Source organism: Dipodomys spectabilis, unplaced genomic scaffold (assembly GCF_019054845.1).
Source record: "Dipodomys spectabilis isolate Male_0828 unplaced genomic scaffold, ASM1905484v1 ptg000108l, whole genome shotgun sequence".
In the NCBI taxonomy this organism is placed as follows: Eukaryota; Metazoa; Chordata; class Mammalia; order Rodentia; family Heteromyidae; genus Dipodomys; species Dipodomys spectabilis.
In genome coordinates this window covers 11,564,531-11,588,163 of record NW_024870785.1, presented here as the reverse complement: position 1 = coordinate 11,588,163, position 23,633 = coordinate 11,564,531, and the positions used below count along the sequence as shown (strand labels likewise).

The window sequence follows — 23,633 nt, the reverse complement described above, 5'->3', positions numbered from 1 at the left end:
TTGCTATCTACCCCCACCCCAAATTACCTTTACTGTTTATCCAAATTATTTGAAAGAGTAAACAACAATTACTTTAAGGATTAAACAACGAAACAAAAAACTTGTTTGTAAAAAATAAATAAATAACTTGTTTGTGATGCCACTGGAGCTTGCTTGAACTCAGGACCTTGAGCTCTCTCTCTCATTTGGTTTTGTCAATCAGAGTTGGCACTCTATCATTTGTGCCACAACACTACTGCTAGCTTTTCACTGGTTTCTTGGACTGGCTTTATACCACAATCCTCAAATCTTAGCCACCTGAGTACCTAGGATTACAGGTATAAATCACCAGCAAAAAAAAAAAAAGTTTCTAAAACTACTAGACACAAAAATTGTATAAAACATCTAATTCATCAAGTTCTAGACCATCTACTTTTCATCTTTTTATCAGTGTCTGTAATGCAACGGAATGGCAGGTGCAGGAAATCAAAGAAGTGTTTATTAAATCAAAAAATGAGACCAGTAAGTCATTTCAATGATTAGTTGAAATGTCAGCCAGAATTGTTTTAAATATTTCTATTAGTATACTGTACTTGTACAAAGGAGTTTTATATTTTCATGTATACACATAATATATTTTGATCAAATTCATCGCCTCTATTACTCTTTCTCACTCCTCTTCCCTTTTTTTTAACCAATGTTTAACAGGCTTCATTACTCTCCTTCATACATGGAAAAAGTACTTCAGCTATGTCTGTTTTATCTAGACAAAGCCACCTTCTAAGAACTAAGCAGGAGGCTGATGGCAGAGTGTCTGAATCCAAATTGAAAACGTCATCTCAGCTGCTGAGGTTAGGAACCACATCTCCTCAAAAATGAGGGGGGCGGAGAGGGGGGGTGTCATAGAAAGCACGAAGAAGTATAATCCCCTGTCTGCCTTAACAGCAGGGAGTCTAGGACCAGGCTGCCCCCTCCCTGGGTTCAAACCCAACCACAGTGCAGCAAGCTGTCAGAGCAACAACTGAAGAGAAGCCACCCACTGCTCCAAGGAAGCCTAGGCACAGCCACCAGGAGAGCAGTCACTGCCCCACACAGCCAGCCTGGCCTGACCTAAACGCCCTCCAAACACCAAGCATTTTTCTGAATTTCAGAGTGAATTATTGTAGCCACCCCTGTGGCAACCTTAGGTTAAGTCCACGAAAGCAAGGGTTAACATCCAATGCTGTGCAGAGAAAGCACCGCCTGTATTATGCTAAACCTCCTTCATATAAAAGGAAAAATCCAACTGTTGTGCAGAAAATCCCTACCCTCTCCAATCGATGCTTCCTACCACCAGGGCATCTAGTAATTTCTGATTCAGTCTCCTGCAGCCTTTACTTCAATGACAGGGCACAGCAGGCCAGGGGCAGACAGCGGCCAGGATCTGCTTGGCAAATCACCGGCCCTGCCAAGAGATGTAAGTGTTGGGGGTGATACACAAAGCAGGAGAGAAGTCACTGTGGAGCTCATTGGGACTGTGTTAAGCCAAACCCAGGTCCTCAATCATACATTGAGAGTTCAAAAGGCTGTTAGGCTGTGGGCCACTGATCTCATCTCAAGGTGATAGTCACCTCTGGCCTCTCAACAGACAGCAGGCCCACTGTCTATCCATCTTGGGGAAGCTTGACACTAGACTCTCTACCCATTTTACAGCCAGTGAACATTCCCTATTGATTTATTGAGCAATGTCTGCCTGTGGAGGGAGTCTGAACAAGACTACATTCAAACCGCCTTCCCGCCCTTCCCCTCCCACCCTCCACCCCCCCACCCCAAATTTTTTCCTCCTTTCTTTTCTCCTTTTAGTCCAAGAGTTGTTAGGAGTCTGCGGTGGAGCAGCAATTAGAGTCCACAGGAGCCCACTACTGTGATTGTCAATCTGCCCATTCTTGTAGGTCAAATCTGTCTTTTCTCCTTTTCATTCTGCACCCTCCCCCACCCGCCCCAACCTTGTTTGGTCTTGTGCACTCCTCTCCTTCCTCTTACTTTTAAGAACTCTCCTAAATCCAACAAGGGATAAGCAGAGAGAAAGGATTTATGACAACTAACCTACTCTTCCCTCAATTGTCTTCTGACCATCCCATCACATTACGAGAAAAGAGCCCTCCATTCAAAAGAAGAAATTCTTTTGAATAGGCCAAGTTTGGTTGCTTTGAATATTTATAACTCAATTCTGAGACATTTTGATTGCACTGGTTTCTCTACTGGAAGAGAAGTGTTTAGCAGCACAATGTTCCTTATAGAATTTCATAAATGATGTTCAGATGCCATGAAATCCCGGTAGTCCTTTAAGCTTTTTATCTGTAGAGCAAGTTGAATGAAAGTACCTATAAAGCAAAATCCTTATACATGCCCCACTTGGACCAGGTCTAAGGTATAATACTACAAAACACTAGAAAGACAGGTCATGTGTCTTATGAGCAGACTGCCCACTGCTGAGCATAATTACTTCCAAGTCATCTCAGACAAGATCACCAATCACAACTCCTGACCCCATAGTTCTTTATTCTCCTTGGAGTTTTGGAGAAAGGCATCCCTGATCACCTTAGAGTAATTAAATGAAACCATGGTATCCTATGAGTACAACATTGCACTGGTCTTGAATACTCAGGTCACATTTTATTCACAAATACATTTTCTCAAAAGTATAAACTTGGCTCAGGGGAGCCAAGATTCCAAAACAGACATGAGGGGACAGGGCTCAAGAGTCTGACTGTCATTCGGCCTCAGACTTCTAGAAGTTACTGCGACTGGGTTAAGTGCTCTGAGTCCTAGTGGCTAGAGTCCCACCTTTATCTCTCTTCCAAAACTTCTCATTCCACTTGGAGCTCACTAGCTGTCCAAGAGACCCAATTTGACCATGGTTAACTAGCTTTTTATATTTCCATCTGCTGACTCAACTATATATGTATCTCACAGTGGTCATGTTTTGAGTTTTTTGGTTGCTTGGTTTTTGCCAGTACCAGGGTTTAAACTCAAAGCCCAACTTTAGTTGCTTTACCACTTGAACCATGTCACCATCCTGGTTTTTTGCTTATTAATTGAATATGGAATTTAACAAATTTTTCTTTTTTTATTGTGAAAATACCATACAGAGGGGTTACAATTACATGGACAAGGTAATGAGTACATTTCTTATCAAGCATTGTTGCCTCCTCCTTTGTTTCCCCTTCCCATCCCTTCCCATCTCTCCGCACCCCTCCTTACCCCCCCCACCAAAGTTGTAAAGTTCATTTTTCGAGATAACGTCTTGTACATCTCATTGTTGCAATGAAATCTAACAAATTTTTCTGCCCAAAGTTGGCAATGAACCATGATCCTCCAAGTATCAGTCATCTGATTAGCTAGGATTACAGATGCTTACATAGAGTTTTTAATTTAATGGTCCCAAGATTCTAGTAGTAATGGATAAAAGGAAGAACAATTTAAAATGCTTAAAAATTAAAACAAGTTACTTACTATCAATTAGCAAAACAAAAAATGACTATAATACTGGTAAAGTATATATCCTATAGGCAGTATACACTGGGAAAAATATTTTGAAAAATAAATTACATATGTCAATAATCTTTTAATGTACTTACACACATCTCTTTGATATAGTCTAAAGAAATCATTTTGAATTATGAAAGTATTTATCATTAACGAAGTTCATAGGATGGGTCTGGGAAGTTGGCTCAGTGGTAGAGTGCTTGCCTTGCATGCATGAGGCCCTGGGTTCGATTCCTCAGCACCACATAAGCAGAAAAAAAGCCAGAAGTAGTGCTGTGGCTCAAGTGGTAAGGCACTAGCCTTGAGCTGAAGAGCTGAGGGACAGCGCCCAGGCCCAGAGTTCAGCCCCCACAACTGGCAAAAAAAAAAAAAAAAAGTTCATAGGAGAGATGCATAAAAATAACACCAGGAAAGGAAAACTCTAATATTCAAAAATATGCAATCATTAGTTGCTTGGTTTAATGAACTACTGTAAAGCATGGCTAATTGTAAAGTATAAATAAGGAGAAACTTCTCTGCTATAATATTAACCAGAGAGGATGACCAAATATCAACAATAAACTATTACTATGTAGAAAGAATAGATACAGTTAATATACTAGAAAATGCTGGTCACAGCTGGGCGCCGGTGGCCTACACCCATAATCCTAGCTACTCAGGAGGCTAAGATCTGGGGATTGTGGTTCAAAGCCATCCCAGGCAAGAAAGTCTGTGAGACTCTTATCTCTAGTAAACCACCAGAAAACCAGAAGTGGTGCTGTGGCTCAAGTGGTAGAGCACTAGCCTTGAGCTGAAGAGCTGAGGGACAGAGTTCAAGCCCCACGAACGACAAAGAAAAAAGAAAAAGAAAAATGAAAATGCCAGTTATAATGTAAGCTTGCAATCATGAATTCTTAGCATTTTTTCTTATCCAAATGTTCTCTTCACTGCCATGCAATTTTTAAACTATTTAAAAATTTAGAAAAAGAACAACCTGAGCTGGTCCTGAAACCATTCAAGACTGACTTTCAAACATGTAATGTATTCTCCCTGCTGAGAAGTCACATATAGAACATAAGTATAGAAATGTGGTATTTGTTCTGGTAAAATGGTTTTGAAAGCAGTGAGCTTTTTTCCCCTATAAGCAATACAAAGCTTTTCAGCAGTGGACAGTTAACAAGTCAGCAATACAAAAGGCGTGAGTACTATATTAGATTGTGTGACATGGTAGAAAGGGGCTTTAATTAAACACTCTGGATTCTAGATCAAGTATAGTATTGGTATTTAGCTAACTGAGGGGAAAAAAATCACTAAACTTCAACTTCACACTTTGGTATTTTATCCTTCAGATAAAATCATAATAAGGTTCCACATTTAAGTATTATTCGTTTGTCATTCCTTCAATACTTGGCTATGGCACTTAAAATAATGTTCTCTTGTTCCATGCAAATGTGAATGACCAAATTTCCTTCTTTTTATAGCTGCACAGTATTCTACTGCAAACATACTCAGATTGCTTAAAATCTTGACTACTGTGAATAATGCTGCAAAGAATATTGGACTTGCACTATCCATCAACCTAGTGATTCAAATTATCTGGGCATATACCAAGCAATGAGAATGTTATATGCTAACTCCACTTTTTGGTTCTCAAAGGAACTTCATATTGTTTTGCAAAATGACTTTAATAATTTATATTCACTTTAACAGTGTACAAGGAACTTCTTCCCTCCAAAGCTTACCATTCAACTTGTCTATAATAGGCATTCTAAATTTATATATGATATATATATATATATATTTATTTATGTATCTGTAGGTTACTTATGTTTCTTCTCTTGAAAAATGTCTGTTCAAATCTTTTGCCCATTTTTAACAGAGTTATGGTGGTTTTAATTTCAAGTTCTTTGACCTTCTTAACTATTTTGGATATTAGCTGTTTATCAGATATATGGTTTACAAATAATTTTCCCAGTCCATGAGTCACCCCTTCACTCTTTTGCATGCTTGCCATGCAAAAACTTTTTAGTTTCATGCAATCCTGTTCATGTAGTTTTGTGTTTCCTATTGTTTTTTGAGTCCTGTGTCTTATCTTCCCTCTAAGTCTCCTATTTTGAACAGATTGTGTGTGTGTGTGCACGCGTGCACACACACATGCACACTGCTACTGGGACTTGAACGCCTGGCCTGGACACTGTTCCCTAGATTTTTTGCTCAAAGCTAGCACTATATCACTTGTGCCACATCTTCACTTCCCACTCTTTGCTAGTTAATTGGACATAAGAGTCTCATGGACTTTCCTACCGGGGCTGTCTTCAAACTGAGATCTTCAGAACTCAGCCTCCTAACTAGGTAAGTTTACAAGTGTGAGACATTAGCCCAGTTTGATCTTTGTATCTGGTGTGAGAAGTGGCGCTGTAGCTCAAGTGGTAGAGCGCTCGCCTTGAGTTGAAGAGCTGAGGGACAGCGCCCAGGCCCAGAGTTCAAGCCCCACGACCGACAAAAAAAAAAAAAAGATGTATCTGGTGTGAGATAAAGGTCAATTTCATTCTTCTGCATGTAGTCTCCCCAACACCTGTTGCTGAAGGGACCATCAGTCTTCATATATGCTTGTGGCACCGTTGCCAAAACTCAGCTGATCATATATGTTTTAGCTTATTTCAATAAGGTTTTCTATCCTGTAGTGTAGATTCTTTGTGCCTGTTTGAAGCTAATACCATGCTGTAAGCCTACTTCTACCTCCCAAGTAGCTAAGATCACAGGTATACACAATAATGTCCCATTTTTTATTTATTGTTCAAAAGCTGGGTTCATTGTACATTCCACACATGCTTACAATGTACACTGGTCCTGTTCACCACTCAAACACTTCTTTTGACTTCCTCCCAGTGCTACTGCTCCCTTCCTCATCAAAAAGGGATCCTCTGTTCAGGTTCATATATTTGTCGTTGTTAGTCATGGGGCTTGAACTCAGGATCTATGTTATCAGTGAGCTTTTCTGCCACAGCTTCACTTCCACTTTTCTGGTGGTTAACTGAAGGTAAGAGTCTCATGGACTTTCCTGCCCCAGCTAGCTTCAACCCACAATCCTTAGATCTCAGCTTCCTGAGTAGCCTACATACTTGTAGGATCACAGGCATGAGCTACCAGAGCCCAGCAGGTTTATGTATTCTTTTATTATTTATTTATTTTTATTAATGGGGATCTAGATTGTACACATGAGAAATTTACCATTCATTTTCATGCAAATGACAAAATTCTTTAGTCTGGTAACTTTGTGAATTAGCCCTTATGCTTTGTCATCCAAATGGTCCTGATCCAAATGGTCCTGGTTCAAATGCCATTTATTCTGGGGTTTGATGACTTTGCAGGCTGATGGTAAACCTTGAGTCCACTAGCTCAGAGTGACTTGCTGACCAATGGAACAGGCCCCAATGGGATGTGGTAGGGGGACACATTGACTAGTCAGTCCTTTGACCTGAATATATCTGAGAGTTGGGTCATAAGAACAACAAGAATCAACAGTAAGTCCCGATGTTCTATCAAGAGAGCAAAGGTAGAAGGTCAGTATACTTCTCACAAGTAAGTCAGTATCATATTGCCTTGGCTACCTAAAAACCATCTATGATGGAGAGTCACAAATATCAAGATCTAAATGCTGCATGAATATATTGTCTGCGAAAATGGTCAGACATATAAGAATCATTGTCTTTACCAAAAATAAATGCCAATGCTTTTCCCTGAGCTACTCTAAGAGTCCAGATGATCAAGTCACTTGCAAAAACTATAAGGAAGATATTAGTTTATTCATTACTTCAACAATGACAAAGCATTAACAGTGTCCTAAGCAAAGAGCTTGAAAAGAACAGTAGGGAGCAGTAGGCTGGAGGTATGGCTTGAGTGAAAGGGTGATAAAACTTGGAGTTCAAACTCCAATCCCTCCAACGTAAGTAAATAAATAGTTTAAAAAAAAAAAAAAGAAGAGTAGGCACAATCCTAGTCTCAGAGTTTTAAACTCAACTAATAGCCAAATGCTACAGCATTTGCATAGAACACAGAATCTGGTGCCCTGGATTCACTCCAGCAATCATTTGAGTTTTGTAAAAATGTAGTAATCTAAGACATGAGACTGTGGAAAGGATTTGCTTATGACCAAAGGTTTACACGTTTAAGATAGCCATTCCAGCACATTATTCTCTTGTGTAAAGAAAGAAGGAAAAAACTGAGAGAGAACACAGAGTTTACCATCTAACTCCAAATTTGGTGCTTACCACTCTTACCATGAAGTTCAGAGTTCACATACCAGGAAAATACTTTCTTGGGAAACAGAGAACATCCAGCCACCTCCTGGCGGCTCAAACACACCCCAGCCCTGCTGTCTCTATATTGCTGTCCTTAAATAAAAACTACTAAAAACATTGCCCAATATCAGAGTCAGCACAGATTTTATTGCTTCTAGGCTCTCAATAACATGAAACTTCAAAAACATAAAAAATTAGTGCTCATAAGAGATTATATCTTGCTTAAGATCCATCAGCCAATCCCCACCTTCCATAAAAACACAAGTCAAAGTACACACATACATCCCCACGTTCATCTCTATATGCATTACCAGGTAAAGTGAATGGCACACTTAGAAGTCACCCGGGCTGTCATTTCAAAAAACACTTGTATCAGGCACTGGTGGCTCAGGCCTGTAGTCCTAGCTACTCAGGAGGCTGAGATCTGAGGATCAAGTTTCAAAACCAGCCTAGGCAGGAAGTCCATGAGACTTATTTCCAATTAATGATAAAAAAAAATCTGGAAGTGAAGCTGTGGCTCAAATAGTAAACTACTAAGCTTGAGAAAGAAAAAAAATTTCAGGGACAGTGCCTTGGTCCTGAGTTCAAGCCCAAGGACAATACGCAACTATGTTTTATACTACAAAAGGAAATACAGTTGGGTTGGGTGGCTCTCTTCCATCTATCTATTATGACTATGAAGAGCAAATACAGACACCAATATTATCTTCATCAATGTTGGTGCTGGCATTCTTTATTGATTAGAAGCTACTTTGCCTTATTCATGTCGTAATGTTTCTTGCTAAAGAAAATTAATCAAATTAATCAGGTAGGGATCTAGTGGCCCATCCTTATAATCCTAGCTATTCAGGAGGCTGATATCTGAGGATTGTGGTTCAAAGTCAGGCTGGGCAGGATAGTCTGTGAAACTCTTACCTCCAATAAATTACTCAGAAAAAACCAGAAGTAGTGCTGTAGCTCAAGTGGTAGAGCTCTGCTTTAAGCAGAAAGAAGTTCAGGGGTGGCACCTAGGTCCTGAGTTCAAGCCCCTGGACCAGTTTTTAAAAAAAGAAAATTAATCAGACTCTTAATGCAGATAGATGATACTTGCACAGCTTTCAGTATACACTGGTTAGACAAGATGACCATGATACAAAATTGTCCATTCTTACCACCTCTGCCTTTGTATTTCAAAACCTTATATCCATCCCTTTGGCTCTGTCTTGCTACTTGATGTTATTTGTCAGGAAGTGAAGGTGTTGGTAAGCTTTGAAAATTGGATCACAAGAATAGCTCCACATTGGTCCAAGTCAAGTTGATGGCAAACTGATCAATCAATAACCTGTGTGACACTCTCAGAACTCACTAGAAATGATGCCCTTTTCAAATGACACCTACCTCCTATTGAAGGTAACTCTAGTAGATGGAAAAAAAGACATGAAATTTGATTAACTAAGATATACCTGGTTCAGGTAACATTGTTAGGACAAAGTCTGTATCTTCAACCTCCTCAGTACCACCATAAAGTCTTTGGACAGACAGAGATTTGGACAGCTGAGATTTTTCTGTGTTCTTATATCTCATATTGGAACAGAAAATGGCCAGGTTCTTCTCATAGCAGCAGGTTTGTTGTGGACATCACACTAGACTCATACAGAACACAAATGCACATTGTTTCACCAGAAGAAGGCTTAAAATTTGCCAACCTACTGTTTGAAATACTGTGAGAAGAACTGGCCCTTTCCCATCCCCAGTGATGCTGGGGAACATAGCAGCAATAGACAGCTTCTTTAGATTAGGGTCTAAAAGGGTCTAGGCTAGCCACAAATATGAATGGTGCTGCTCTAGCAGATGGAAGGCTCTGGATTCATTGTTGAATTCTATGAAGATAGAATGTTCTCAAACAGCCCCAGAGCCCAGAAGGAAAGGTGAAGACTTAATGGACAGAGGAATGAACGAAATAGTACTTCTGGCCAAGAGTCAGAGAGCAAGCAGAATGTGAGTCCCAGACATCACTGTTTAAACAAATCTCTAAACACCAATAGTTAGAACAGCATTTTCAACATAAGCATCAGGATCAGCTGCATGGCTAGTTGAAAACACAATATTGCTGGACATCAGTGGCTCGTGCCTATAATTCTAACTAGGAATCTGAGATCTAAGAATCACAGTTCAAAACCAGCTTGGGCAAGAAAGTCTATGAAACTCTTATCTCCAAAAACTACAAAAAAATAGAAGTGGAGCCATGAGTCAAGTGGTAGAGCACTAGTCTTGAGTACAAAAGCTTAGGGACAGCACTTAGGCCCTGAGTTCAACAACAACAAAACCAGTACAATGCCTAGCTCATGTAAAGCCCTAGGTTCTATCTCCAGCACCCCTACACACACACACACACACACACACACACACACACACACACACACACACACACACACACACACACACACACACACACACACACACACACACACACACACACACACACACACACACACACACACACACACACACACACAGGCTCGGGCCCCACAGTTTCTAATCAGCTGATTGGGAGCTGCCCAGGACTCTGATACTATTGTTCTAATGTCATGGACATTTTAGGAATACCGGTGTACAATGCCTTCATGTTCCCTGCAAATCCAATGAACACAGCTACATAAATAGCACTAGAATTATTTTTATTTCGTTATTCTCATCAAGGTGAGTATGATAAAGTAATTCGTTAATGCAAACAACTTCCTAAAATGTTACAGGATTTCTGGGTTTTGTTGGGAATTGGTTTGGTGCCTAGTTTGGGAGAAGGGGTGTTCATTTGTTTGCTTGTTTCTATAGTACTATGAAAAACAAAACAGCAAAGGTATACTTGCATTTTACTTTGACAATGACCATTCTGCAAACAAAGCAACCATGTGACTAGTCCTTGACAGAGTGAGTTTTGCGTAAGGTTCAAAGTGCAAACATGGGGGCCACGAGAATCCAGGTCAAATACTGAACCACACACTGGTCAGTCACGGGGCTCTGGACTGTCACAATGAATGCACAATCAATGTGCCAACCTATTCCCAGTGTTGCAATACTCACAACCTAATGCTTGGTCATTTCTGGATCTGATTACCCTGAAATCCAGGAAAGCTACCTCTAAGCAGCCAAGTTGTCAAATATGAAACAAGTTCATTAGTCTCTTGGCCATTTCCTCCTGGTCCTATCATGTTAATTATCAAGAATTGCCTCAAAAAAATCCTAAAGTAAAACAACTAAGATAACTAATCGCTACCTATTGTATATAACAGGAATTCCAGTAGGTTTTATGAAGAAAATACATTACTGTTTCTTTTAGGATACCAAATAGAAACAACCCTGTGAAAATAAAACTGAATAGAGTATACTTTGCAGTAATCAGCCTTTTGTCCCCTGCTCCTTATACAGAACTTCAGGAACCATGATTTGCTTCTGGGCAGCTTTTCAGCAACTGGGAGAATTTCACTTTCAGTTGCAGTGTATGAGATTTATGAGTTCTTCCAAGTGGGGATAATTAGAAAAGGAGAAAGTAGTGTAGGGAATTGGGGAAGGAGCAAAAGAGGCAGCTGAACAGGGGCTGGAATTTGTGCGATGCTTCCTCTGTCTTTCGCAGGATAAAGCTGGCCTCAGAGCTGTGCTTCTGTGCCTGCTGGGAGGCAGGAGGCAGAGAAACAAGTAAGAAGGCTGAGTATGCTCCTACACGAAACAGGCTGAGCAGACAGTGTTTCTAAATCCCTGTGTATTAGCAATAGATGGAGAAAACACCTGCTCAATGAGAGGGCACAGGTTATATTCCTGCAAAATTATGAGGCTTGCTTGAGTATCTCTATCTTTCATATCCAAGTCATCTTGCATTTCTAATTCAGTACAACATGAAAGATGGGGTAACAACTCTACACTGTCACAACCGAAGACCCTCATTATCATGACAGTAGAGAAGACAGCAAGAAAGCACTCTCAACATGCATATTATCTAAATATTTACCAAAAAAAAAAAAAGAGCAGAAAGGAGAAGAGTTTTTCTATTGTTCTTGTTTGGCTTTATGTTAGTCTGGGACTTGCACTCAGGACCTGGGCTCTGTCCTTTAGCTTTTTGTGCCTAAAGCTAGTGCTCTACCACTTTAACCACAGATCTACTTCTGGCTTTTTGGTGGTTAATTGGAGATAAGAGCCTCACAGTTTCCTGCCTGGGCTGGCTTTGAGCTATAATCCAAGGAGCTCAGTCTCTTGAGGAGCTAGGATTAGATGCACCTGGCTTAGAAGAATTTTTAAGTGTTAATAAAATCCCAGAAATCTAATATTATTCAGAAATCAAGGATTGGCAAATATAAATTAACTGTAATGTAAATTAACTGTGTTGACCAATAATAATGAGTAATAAGTAATTGATATTCTCTTTCTTTCATGTTAATTTACCATTTTATTTTTATCTCACAAAATATCTTAAATAATTTATATGTGTTCATTTCCTGTTTAATTTTTTACCTATTTAAGTTTACTTGATTTTCAACAATAGGTCCTCCTATCTGGGGCCTTTGCAACTTCTGCACTGTTTATGCAAGTCAATAAACTGAAGTCATTTACTGGAGCTGCCTATATGGAAGTCAGACCCAAAACATAAGCATACAGGGCCATATACACAATCAAATTCACTAAATTATGGTGTACACAAGGGTGGGATTCTATAACTTCTTTGAACAAGTAACAGACAAGAAGCTTAAACATGTCTTTCTGAAGTGGTAGTGGATGAAAGGAGGAGGAAAGATGAATTAGAGAGGAATGGTGGGGAAATACAATCATAATACTCAATGTATGTATATGAAAATGGAACTAGGAAATGAAGAGATACATAGGGATAGAACAGATAGGGAAAATGGTAGAGGGGTGACTCTGATCAAGATGCACTTTACACATGAAGACATGTTAAATAAATTGAAACTCCTTTATACATCTACATGAAATCACATTAGAAGAAAAAAGTAACTACTAGAACGATATGAGATAGGAGGCACAAAAAGAGGATAAAACTGGCCCTTTGACCATATGGTGGTAAGGACAGAATCACAAACACCAAACTACTGTATCAAAGGGAAGAAAAAGTATCCAGGGTATTGTATGACCACTGTTTGTGTGAGACTGGCAAAGAGGAAGGTTCTAGAAGTTTTCATAAGAAATTACAATCATTATATACAAAAGATACCTATGAGCCTATCTTTATTGCAGCAATATTCGAAAAAACAATATATGGACTCAACTCAGGTACTCGGCTGACAGATAGAGAAAATATAAATATGTATGTATATATTGTACATGATGTTATATAGCGCTATAATGTTATTTTCTGTCTTTTGCATGGTCCTTGAGGAGGACCATGTTTTCTGACTCATCATTTATACAATATCTTGTTCATAGAAAATGCTCAATAATTGGAGTAAATATATAAATGGAAGAGAAATAGATGAATACAATTAATGTAGACAATAATGCATTTATTCAGACTAAAGACCCAGAGGCTTGTGTTAGAAAAATAGCAATGAGACGGCAGAAAGTAAAGACTGTATACTTAACATTTTAGAAAAGGATATTAAAATTTGTTTGATACCAACTGGCTACAGAGAATATGAAAGACAGACTTTGGTAAGTGCTATAAATGAAATGAAGTATAAGATTATAGACAGAATCATGGTAAGTTTCATTGAAGACATAGACTGTTACACTATTAAGAAAATTATATGCTCATAAAACAAAATATAAGTAAAGCACTTTCCAACAAATGGGCCAATTTGTCAAGTAGCCAACCAAAAAGAGACATGAATAATGTTATTTATCTGAATTCTTTTCAGGAAACCTTAATTTCTAAGCTTTTCACCACTATTTTCATTTTTGTTTCACTTGGCAATTACCACTGTACAACTTTAAATAGAATCAAAAGAACTATAAAAACACATAATGAATTTAATGCAATTTTAGCATGAGCTGTCTGGCATCAGTGGCTCATTATAGATTTTTCAAATGGCTCCACAGTGAACTGAGGAAGTCAGTAAGCTCTTTTTGCTTTTCTTTGATTGGCTGAATTTCCATTCATGCAGGCTTGAGTTTGAATTCTAGCTCCACTCCTCATTAGTAAAATAATACCAGACATTTCTCCTGAGCTTCATTTCCACATCTATAAAATTACTATAAATACCAATGGCTTTATTTTGTATAACATATGATTAGCAGAATATCTGATCTATATAGTGATTTACCTTTGATTTTTTTCTTCAATATTTCTTATTTTATCCCATTTGAAACTAATACACAGCATAAAATTCAAAAAATATATGTAAGGATGCACACTGAAATTTTCTTCCTTACTTGTCTTACAGTCATACTTTTATTAGTATTTGAAATAAACAATGTAAAACAAAAACATATTAACATCTCTGACCACAAAGGAAATGCAAATTAAAACAACACTGAAATACCACCTCACCTGAGTTAGAATGGCCATAATCAAAAAGATAAGGAAAAAAAAGCAAAAGAAAACAAAAACAAAAATGCTAGTATGGATATGAATTAGTACAGCCATGGAAAATGGCCTGGAGAGTCTTCAAATATTTGGGTATACAGCCAAAAGAAATGAAATCAGTATATCAAACACATCTGAACTCCAATGTTTATTGCAGCACTTTTCAAAAGGGCTTAATAAATGCAAACAACCTAGTGTCTACTACCTGTTAAGTAGACAAAGAAAATATGATACATAAACACAATGGAATAGTACTGAGCCATGAACATGACTAAATCATGTCATTTGTAGTGGTGTGGATAGACTTAGAGATCATAGATCATGGTATTAAGTGAGATGTGCCAGGCACAAAAAGACAAATACTCATGATTTTACTTAGATATAGAATCTTAAAATGCTGACTTTATACAGGTAGAGAGAAATATAACTACCAGGAAAGAATTTCCTCTATTCTGTTCTAACTTTTCACTCTCTTTAAACAAAAAGATGCTCTTAATGTTAGTATAGTCATATTTGAATATTTTTTCTTTTATAATTAATGTTTGTTCTACTATAGAATGTAAAGATATTCTCCTAAATTACCTTTTAGAATATCACTGCTTTTCCTCTCACATTTAATCTACCTGGAAGTGGTTTCTATATATAGTATGACGAGTTCGTTTTCCAAGCTTCTCATCCAGTTGTCCTAGCATACCTTATTGATAAAACTACTTCCCCAGTCATTCTGAGGTGACACTTTTGTCATAAAATTAGCATTTATACATGTTCTATTGCTGAGCTATTATATTCTACCATTCTATTTGTTTATGCTACCAGTCTTCTTACCTCTCCAGACTGCTTTGACTCTTGAAGTAACTAAAATAGGGACAGTGTCAGACACCTACAATCCAAGCACTTGAGAGACTGAGGCAGGAGATCATGAGCTCCAGGACAGTCCAGGTGACACAGTGAGACTTTCTCTCAGAAAAAAAAAAGGAGGGTGATGAGGAGGAGGAAGTAGAAATAATAACCACAAAGGAATGACCATAAAGGAAATGCAAATCAAAACAACACTGAGATTCCATCTCACCCTCAGTGAGAATGGTTAAAATACAAACAATATATGCTAACATGGATGTGGGGAAAAGAAGCCCTAATACACTAGAATGTAAAGTTGTTCATCCACGCTGGAAAGCAGTTTGGAGCTTTCTCAAAAAACTAAACATAGTGGGGGGGGGGGGGGGGAGGCTGGGAAGGGATGTGAAGGGTAAACAAAGGAGGAGGCTGCAATGCTTGGTAAGAAATGTACGCATTATCCTGCCCATGTAATTGTAACCCCTCTGTACAGTATGTTCACAAATAAAATATTAAAAAAACTAAACATAGAATTACCCTATCATCTAGCAACACCACTCTTATTAAACATTTATCCAAAAAAATATATATAAATTAGAATACAGTAAAGCCACCTGCACAACCACATTTACTGTGACACAATTCACTTTAGCCAAGCTATGGAAACAGCCAAGATGCCCCTCAATGGACAAAAGGATTGAGAAAATGTGCTGTATATACACAATGGAATTTTACTCATTCATTAGGAAGAATGACACATCATTTGCAAAGAAATGGATGAACTTGTGAAGTAAGTCAAGCCTAGAGAGACAAAGGATGCATGTTCTCTTTCACATATGGAAGCTAGAACTAATGTATAAATGTGTAACTAAACATATATGAGGGCTTATATGCAAGTATACACAATTACACTAACCAAAGTATGGTGTCTGCTAGGAAGAATTCAAATTGTATAACTCCTTAGATAAACTAACCAGTCCAACAAAATGAATACCAGGAAACTAGGACTTGAAAAGTATAGGAAGGAGGCCCAGGGGAGTGGGGTAAAAGAATGAAAAGAGGAAGGGGGTACAATGCAGTCATAATATTCAATGCAAATCCTATGAAACTAAAAAAATTGAAGGGAGGAGATGGGTTAGGAAGAATGGGAGAGAATAATGAAAGGGAATAATGATCAAGACAAATAATGATCAAGACACTGCAATTATAAACTTTTGTTGAATGTTAACTTCTTTGTACAACTATTTAAAGACAATAAAATATATTTTTAAATGAGTTATTTGACTATTCTTGACCCTTGGAACACTCAGGTAAATTTCAGTATCTGCTTATTTCCACCGATAAATATTGTATTGGGATGGTAAACTTTGTATTGATATTAAATTAAAAGCTCAATTTTTGTGATGTTTAAGTGTGGTTATTCATTTCAACATATTGAAATAATTCAAATATTAGAAACAACACAACTATGGTACATATTCACAGTGGATCATATGCAGTTACTTGTGTAGATCATAGGTATGTCTTACAGATTTCTTTTATCCAAAGGTTTAGTGAGGCCCTAAAAAATATGTGCTTCATAAATATTTGATAAATAAATAACTGAATGATTGTATGGATGACACCACACAAATCACAGCCCTTCAGATCAATGAACTTAATTCCTAAACATTCAAATATTTATTAAGAATCTGTTCTATACCATATGTTACGATGAATATTCAAAAATATATCCTATTCTTTGGGAACGCAAGTCTCTTACAGTTTTTAGATAGGACAAAATAAAGCATGATTACCTTGCTCATGTAACTATAACCCCTCTGTATAATATTTTTACAATAAAAAAGTACAAAAAACTAAAGTATGATGAGAATTCAGAAAATACGTTTTATCTGTTCAATCATTACTTAATGAAAGAATCAGAAAAGGTTCTCAAGAGGCCTTATGTTCTTGAAACACTTTTGTCTACTTCTAAATGACTGTGGCCTTCACCATCATGGACAAGAAGTATCTGCTTATTAAAATGTTTCTCAGGAACCTAAAAAGAAAAATTGCTTCCAGCAATATTGTAGGTAGTGTGAGTGCTTTTATATTAGCAAATCACTTTTCACTGATCTCATCCCACCATCCTCAAACTCCAGCAACTAAACTGTGCTACGCTTATTATCTCAGGATAAGTTATATCTTAAAGGGGGAGGAAAGCTCATATGAGCTCTGAACTCCAAAAACCTAACCATTTAGTCTAGAAACTGAAGATAAAGAAGTTGAAGAGTGCAATCTGAGGTGTGTGGTCTTTCAAAGTGATGAAACCTAATGTCTTTCCTTACTAGACACTAAGCCTTGAAAAGCTCAGAGAGCAGCAGAACAGGAGGTAAAGCACAGTGAGCCCAGACAGCCAGCAATTTAGGGAGCTTCAGAGATCTCTGGAAAGCAAGAAATAATAGTTATTATACACAGGAGTAACAGAAAGAGCCATTAAGACTTCTGGGTACCATAGAGGAGAGGGGGAAATCTCTTAGACATTCACATATGAACCAATGTCAGAGGACCAGCTGGAAAAAATGAGGATCTCAGAAGACAAAATGTGCCTGAGTACCACAAAGCCATGTCCTTTCTAACTTAAGTCTCCAACGCACAAATAAAATAGAGAATTAGGTTTCTGCTATCAAACAAAATGAAGGCACAAAACAGAAATTAGATTGAGTTACTGAGAATCACCTATTTTCTGTCAGCCTGACTTGTGGACTGTTATAAAAGTTAACTGCAGTTGGCTCCACATGCCTTAGAATTCCTGCAATAACCATGCACAAACACCTAGTTTCAAACTTATCATGGAGGTCACACTTGGAAGGGCTATAAACACCGCCTGGGCCCCCATATGATGGCCCTTTTTAAACAGTATCTGCTTTAATCAGTGGAGGCCTCCTTCCTCAGAAGAGCTAAGACACAATGAGTTGAAATCTAAAGCCACTCACTCTATAAGCATGTGGTCATTAGAGCTATTATCATCCGTCACCTTTGGGTGGTAATTAGAAAAGGGAAGTCAATAACAATAGTACATAACACTACTTTACCAAGATTTAAACAAGATGTAATATTGTTGAACATCTATTGATGAGTCCAAATGTGCCACAGGCTATTGAGCACAAGGAAGGCTTTGATGGGAGGCTTTTCATTATTAATTTGATGGGGTAAGGTTTATAGACATCACAACATACATTTCATTTGTTACATGAGCCCCAACTTCCCATAGCCATCAAACCTAATCAGCATCTTGTAGGGTGACACCCAAGGAAGGGGGCTGCCTCAGAAGTCTGTACTTGGGACTTGCAACCCCACAAAAGGAAAAGAAACAAGCCATGTTGACTTTGTACAATTCTTTCCCACATGCTGGGAGAAAAACAAACTGAAAATAACTTGTGGTCCTTACAAAGAAGAATTTCTGAGCTGGAAATAAAAAGGCCTGGGATTTAATTAAACTAATCTGTAGAATTGGGTACATGCCTACCATCACTTTGTCTCTCTAGACTTGAGTTTCTCCATGTATAAAATGATCATTTTATCTCTCAAAATGAGTTTCAGACTACTGAGTTTCAATTCTACTATGGTTCTGTCTCAAGTTTTTTCTTCCAGTCTCACAATTTAATTAGTAGCTATATGTTTTGTCTCTATTCCCAACCTCTTCCCTAAATCCCCTTGACAAATTCAGTTGGATGGCATTTCAAACTTCACATATCCAAAACCAAACTCTTCACTTCTACCATTCCTCCTTCTCATTTCTCACCCCTAGATGGTCTTCTGTTCCCAGTAAATGGCAACCACATACCAGAGTTTCATTTGAATCTTCTTGGTCTCCCATTCTAAATCTACCCCTTTAGCAAAGAATCCTGACTCTGCCTTTGAAACACGTCCATAATCTGATGTCTTCGTTCATTTTGTCTCAATTTAACTGATGTCCTAACTCTTGCCCATCTCTGGCTTTTGCCAACACCTAGCAGGAGTCGTAACTCCTTTGCTCCTTCTCTGAAAGTCCTTGTGATTTTGCTCTTGACTTCCTTCAAGTCCCTACTCAAACTCCTTATCAGAGACACCTTTCTTGACCATTCTCTTTAAAAGAGCATTTTCAATTCCTAGATATGCCAATATTACCATAAATTGAGCAGTCTAAAGCTATATGCATTTATTTTTCCCTAGTTTCTAGCTGGAGCCTCTGCTCAAGGTCCCTGAAGGAGGCAATCAGGGATCAACTGGGTTGTATTCTTATTCAAAAGTCTGTTGGTTTTTTTGTTGCTGTTGTTGTTGTTTTTGTTTTGTTTGTTTGTTTGTTTTTGCCAGTAGTAGAGCTTGAAGTCAGGGCCTGAGCACTGTCCCTGAGCTTCTTTTGCTCAAGGCTAGCATTCTACCACTTGAGCCACAGTGCCACTTCTGTCTTTTTCCTTTTCTCTTTTTTTTTTTTTTTGGTCCTAGGCACTGTCCCTCAGCTCTTCAGCTCAAGGCTAGTGCTCTACCACTTGAGCCACAGCACCACTTCCAGTTTTCTGCTGGTTTATTGGAGATAAGAGTCTCAGATTTTCCTTCCCGGGCTGGCTTTGAACCACAATCCTCAGATCTCAGCCTTCTTAGTAGCTAGGATGACAGGTGTGAGCCACCAGCACCCAGAAACTTCTGGCTTTTTTTAAATGTATGTGGTCCTGAGGAATTGAACCCAGGGCTTCATACATGGTAGGCAAGTAGTACTCTACCACTAAGCCACATTCCCAGCCCTATCCAAAATTTTCATGGGGAAGAATTCACTTCCAAAATCATTCATTTTTTTTTTTTTTTTACCTTTGACCTCTTTTTCTTTTTTTTTTTTTAATTTTATTTTATTTTATTTGAGAACATACTGTACAGAGGGGTTACAATTCTATGGGCAGGATAATGCATACATTTCTTACCAAGCATTGCAGCCTCCTCCTTTGTTTACCCTTCACCTCCCTTCCCAGCCTCCCCCCTCCCCCCCAATCATTCATGTTTTTGGAGAAGTTTATGTCCTTGTGGCTGTACTATTGAAATCCCTATATTCTTGCTCACTAAAAACCAAGGACTTCTTTCAGCTCTTAGAGGCTACCCTCAGATCTTTGTCACATGGTGTCTTCCATAGACAGTTCACAATATGGTTACTTTATGAAGACTAATAGAATTTCTCTAAATTTTTCTCTAAAAGGCTTTTACTGGATGAAGTCAATTCTATCCAGTATAATCTCCCTTATTATCTCAAAAATCACTTGATTTGGGAACTTCACCTCTTTAAAATCCTTCACCTTTGTTACATAATACAAGCTCATCATCATAGTGGGAGGGGACCCAGGTGGTGATTATACAAACATGTGATCACAAGACTCTTAAGGAGCATCATGGAATTCTGCCTATCACAGCAGTTCCACCATATACTTTATCTCATCTCTCTTTTAATATACTTTGCCTCCTATGACATGATTTGTTGGGTTTTTTTTTTTGGGGGGGGGGTCCGGTCGTGGGGCCTGAACTCTGGGCCTGGGCGCTGTCCCTCAGCTCTTCAGCTCAAGGCTAGCGCTCTACTACTTGAGCCATAGCGCCACTTCCAGCTTTTTTCTTTGTGCTTATGTGGTGCTGGGGAATCGAACCCAGGGCCTCATGCATGCAAGGCACGCGCTCTACCACTGAGCTACCTTCCCAGCCCCATGATTTGCTTACTTATTGTTCTATTCCTCCCTAATTAAGATAAAATATTCCTGACTGTAAGGATTTCACATTGTTCACTGTTTTTTCCCCATCAATGGCTTGATAACATATAATCTAAGCTTTATATTAAATATTTGTTGAATGAATAAGTGAATTACTCAAACACAAGTCTCTTTGACCCCTTCTCATCATAGGAAATTCAATGTATCATCTCCCAGAGTTTATCATTCCTCTAACAGACCCTGGTCACACATAAGTCAGCATCAGTGAATATTTATAGAGCCCCTATTGATCCTCACATACTCTCTTCTGAGTCTGGCCAGTAAAAAAAATTTAATTTCAGGGATATCTCTGCAGTATGGACTAAGTATGTCTCTAGTCTATCTTTCTTCTCTGCAGTATGGACTAAGTATGTCTCCAGTCTATCTTTCTTCTAGTTAGTAAATAAACTCCTCAGTGTTAGCTAAGCAGAAAGCTATTTGTTGATAACCACATAACACACACACACACACACACACACACACACACACACACACACACACACACACACACACACACACACACACAAAACCCCAGTTTCTCATGAAGACAGGTGTGAGTATAGATCTGATTAGGTTTAAGTCAATGGAAGGTAAGACAGACATGACTTCCATTTTACCAAGGAAAGACCATTTATCCTGGACTTTGCTCATTCTTTTGCTAGGGCTAGAAAATAGACATGGAAGTGAGTCAGTTTCCAACAAGCTCTAACTGAAATTGTTTTCTTCAATTATGAATGTGCATTAAAAAACAATGTAATATTCATAGTATCTATGAAATTGTTATCATTGAAAATCATATTTTATATCTCATTATAATTATTAGGTATCACGAAATAGTTTGTGTTCATAGTTATTCTGAACCTACAGTACTTACTGAGCTCATACTAGACCTCATTATCAGTAAAAAGTCATATACATTAGTATGTCACAAATTTCTCTTTTAGTTACATTTTATTTCAACTTCCTTTGTAACCCTATGTACTTGCATGCACTTAAAACCACTTTCCTGAAACAGAATTTGCTCATTTTACCAGGTTATCCAAGAGAGCCATGTCATAAGATTTAAAAATCTTGTTCTAACTGATAGCGAGGTACCTTGATTTCAGACTCTTATGACAAAGAGTTAAGGAAAACAAGCTTCTAATATATTTCCACCTCTTTATTTTGAGGTTTCTGCACATAAGAATTGAGCCTATCTTCCAGTTCCCCTCTTCCCTAAGTCAGATGATAGTCCTGGGGTACCCTATACTGTGCAAAGCATTTAGGAAAGAACTCTGAAGCTTTCGGACTGCCCTATTACACTGATGAGCTCATTGTCCAAGCCTGTGGTTCCCAGACCAAGGTGTTTTTCTTGCCTTCTGATATTAGGAGCAATAACTTCTCACCCTCTCCCATGAAAAAAAAATCCTAATAACTTTACTGATGGAAGCAGACTAGTGTTCCTAGCCACACAGAACTTTAAAAAAAAAAAAATCTACATTTTCTTCTCTTTAAATGAATTCTCTAAAGAATATCCTTTTTAGCTTGGTCCATGTCTACCTGACAAATTCACTCTTCTTTCACTTCTACATTGACCAAAATAAGTATCCTCAATGATCTTAGGCATTTGCAAATAATATTGGGGCTGGAAGTTATCTGGAACTTCCTTTTTTGCTATTCACAAAAGCTCCACAGACAGAGAACACAAAATGTTAGTTTAACATCTTGCTTTGGGAAAAAAAGAAATATCCCGGGCTGGGAAGGTGGCTCAGTGGTAGAGCTCTTGCCTTGCATGCATGAGGCCCTGGGTTCGATTCCTCAGCACCACATAAGCAGAAAAAGCCGGAAGTGGCGCTGTGGCTTAAGTGGTAGAACGCTAGCCTTGAGCTGAAAAGCTGAGGGACAGCACCTAGACCCAGAGTTCAGACCCCACAACTGACTATAAAAAATATATATATATATATCCCTATAGCAATGAGAAAAGTTATTATCTAAATAAATTATTTACAGCTACCATAACAACCTAAATTTGAGTTCTTTTGTTTTCCTGCCAGTCCTGGGGATTGAATTCGGGGCCTGGGCCCTGTCCCTGGGCTCCTTTTGGTAGCACTCTGCCACTTGAGCCACAGAGCCACTTCTGGCTTTTTCTGTTTATGTGGTACTGAGGAATTGAACTCAGGGCTTCATGCATAGCTAGGCAAGCACTCTACCACTAAGCCACATTACCAGCCCCCTAAATCTGAGTTCTTAGAAGCTGATTTGAGGGAAGTGGTAAGAGTGGGGCAGGAGAGATGAAAGAGAATGTTTTGAGGAAGAATGGAAACAGTGGCTACAAATGAAAGAAACTCAAGAAAGGAGAAATCAAGGCTAGATTCAACACTGAACAAGTATGACAACAAATGTACTCATGACTTTACATATGTAACGGTAACCCCTTTGTACATCATCTTGACAATAAAATTAAAAAGGAGCAAAAGAAAAGTAAATGAAATATGCCTACTGCCCATGACTACTTGTTGATACATATGCAACAAAGAAAATGGCTAAGTATGGGAAAATAAAGAAAGGTAAGTGAAAAAGAAACATGTGTAGAAACATCATGTTGAAGCAGAAGACAATAGCTTTTGGATAAGGTAATGTCCAAATAACAGTTCCCAAGAGGTAGGGAAAGTGAAGCTCTGAAGCCAAAGAAGGTGCTCATCAAAGCAGAGAATTAAGAAAACACAAGAAGACTCCCTGGAGGAAAGGACAAACACAAAGACACTAGAAATATTCACATTT

General features: G+C 38.3%; 1 non-coding gene across 1 annotated transcript; it reads right to left on the bottom strand.

The window, feature by feature from the left end:
• Positions 1 to 20,755: 20,755 nt before the first annotated feature.
• Trnaa-ugc lies at positions 20,756 to 20,820 on the bottom strand. The gene has a single exon. It is a non-coding gene; the product is annotated as a tRNA-Ala (tRNA).
• Positions 20,821 to 23,633: the final 2,813 nt, after the last annotated feature.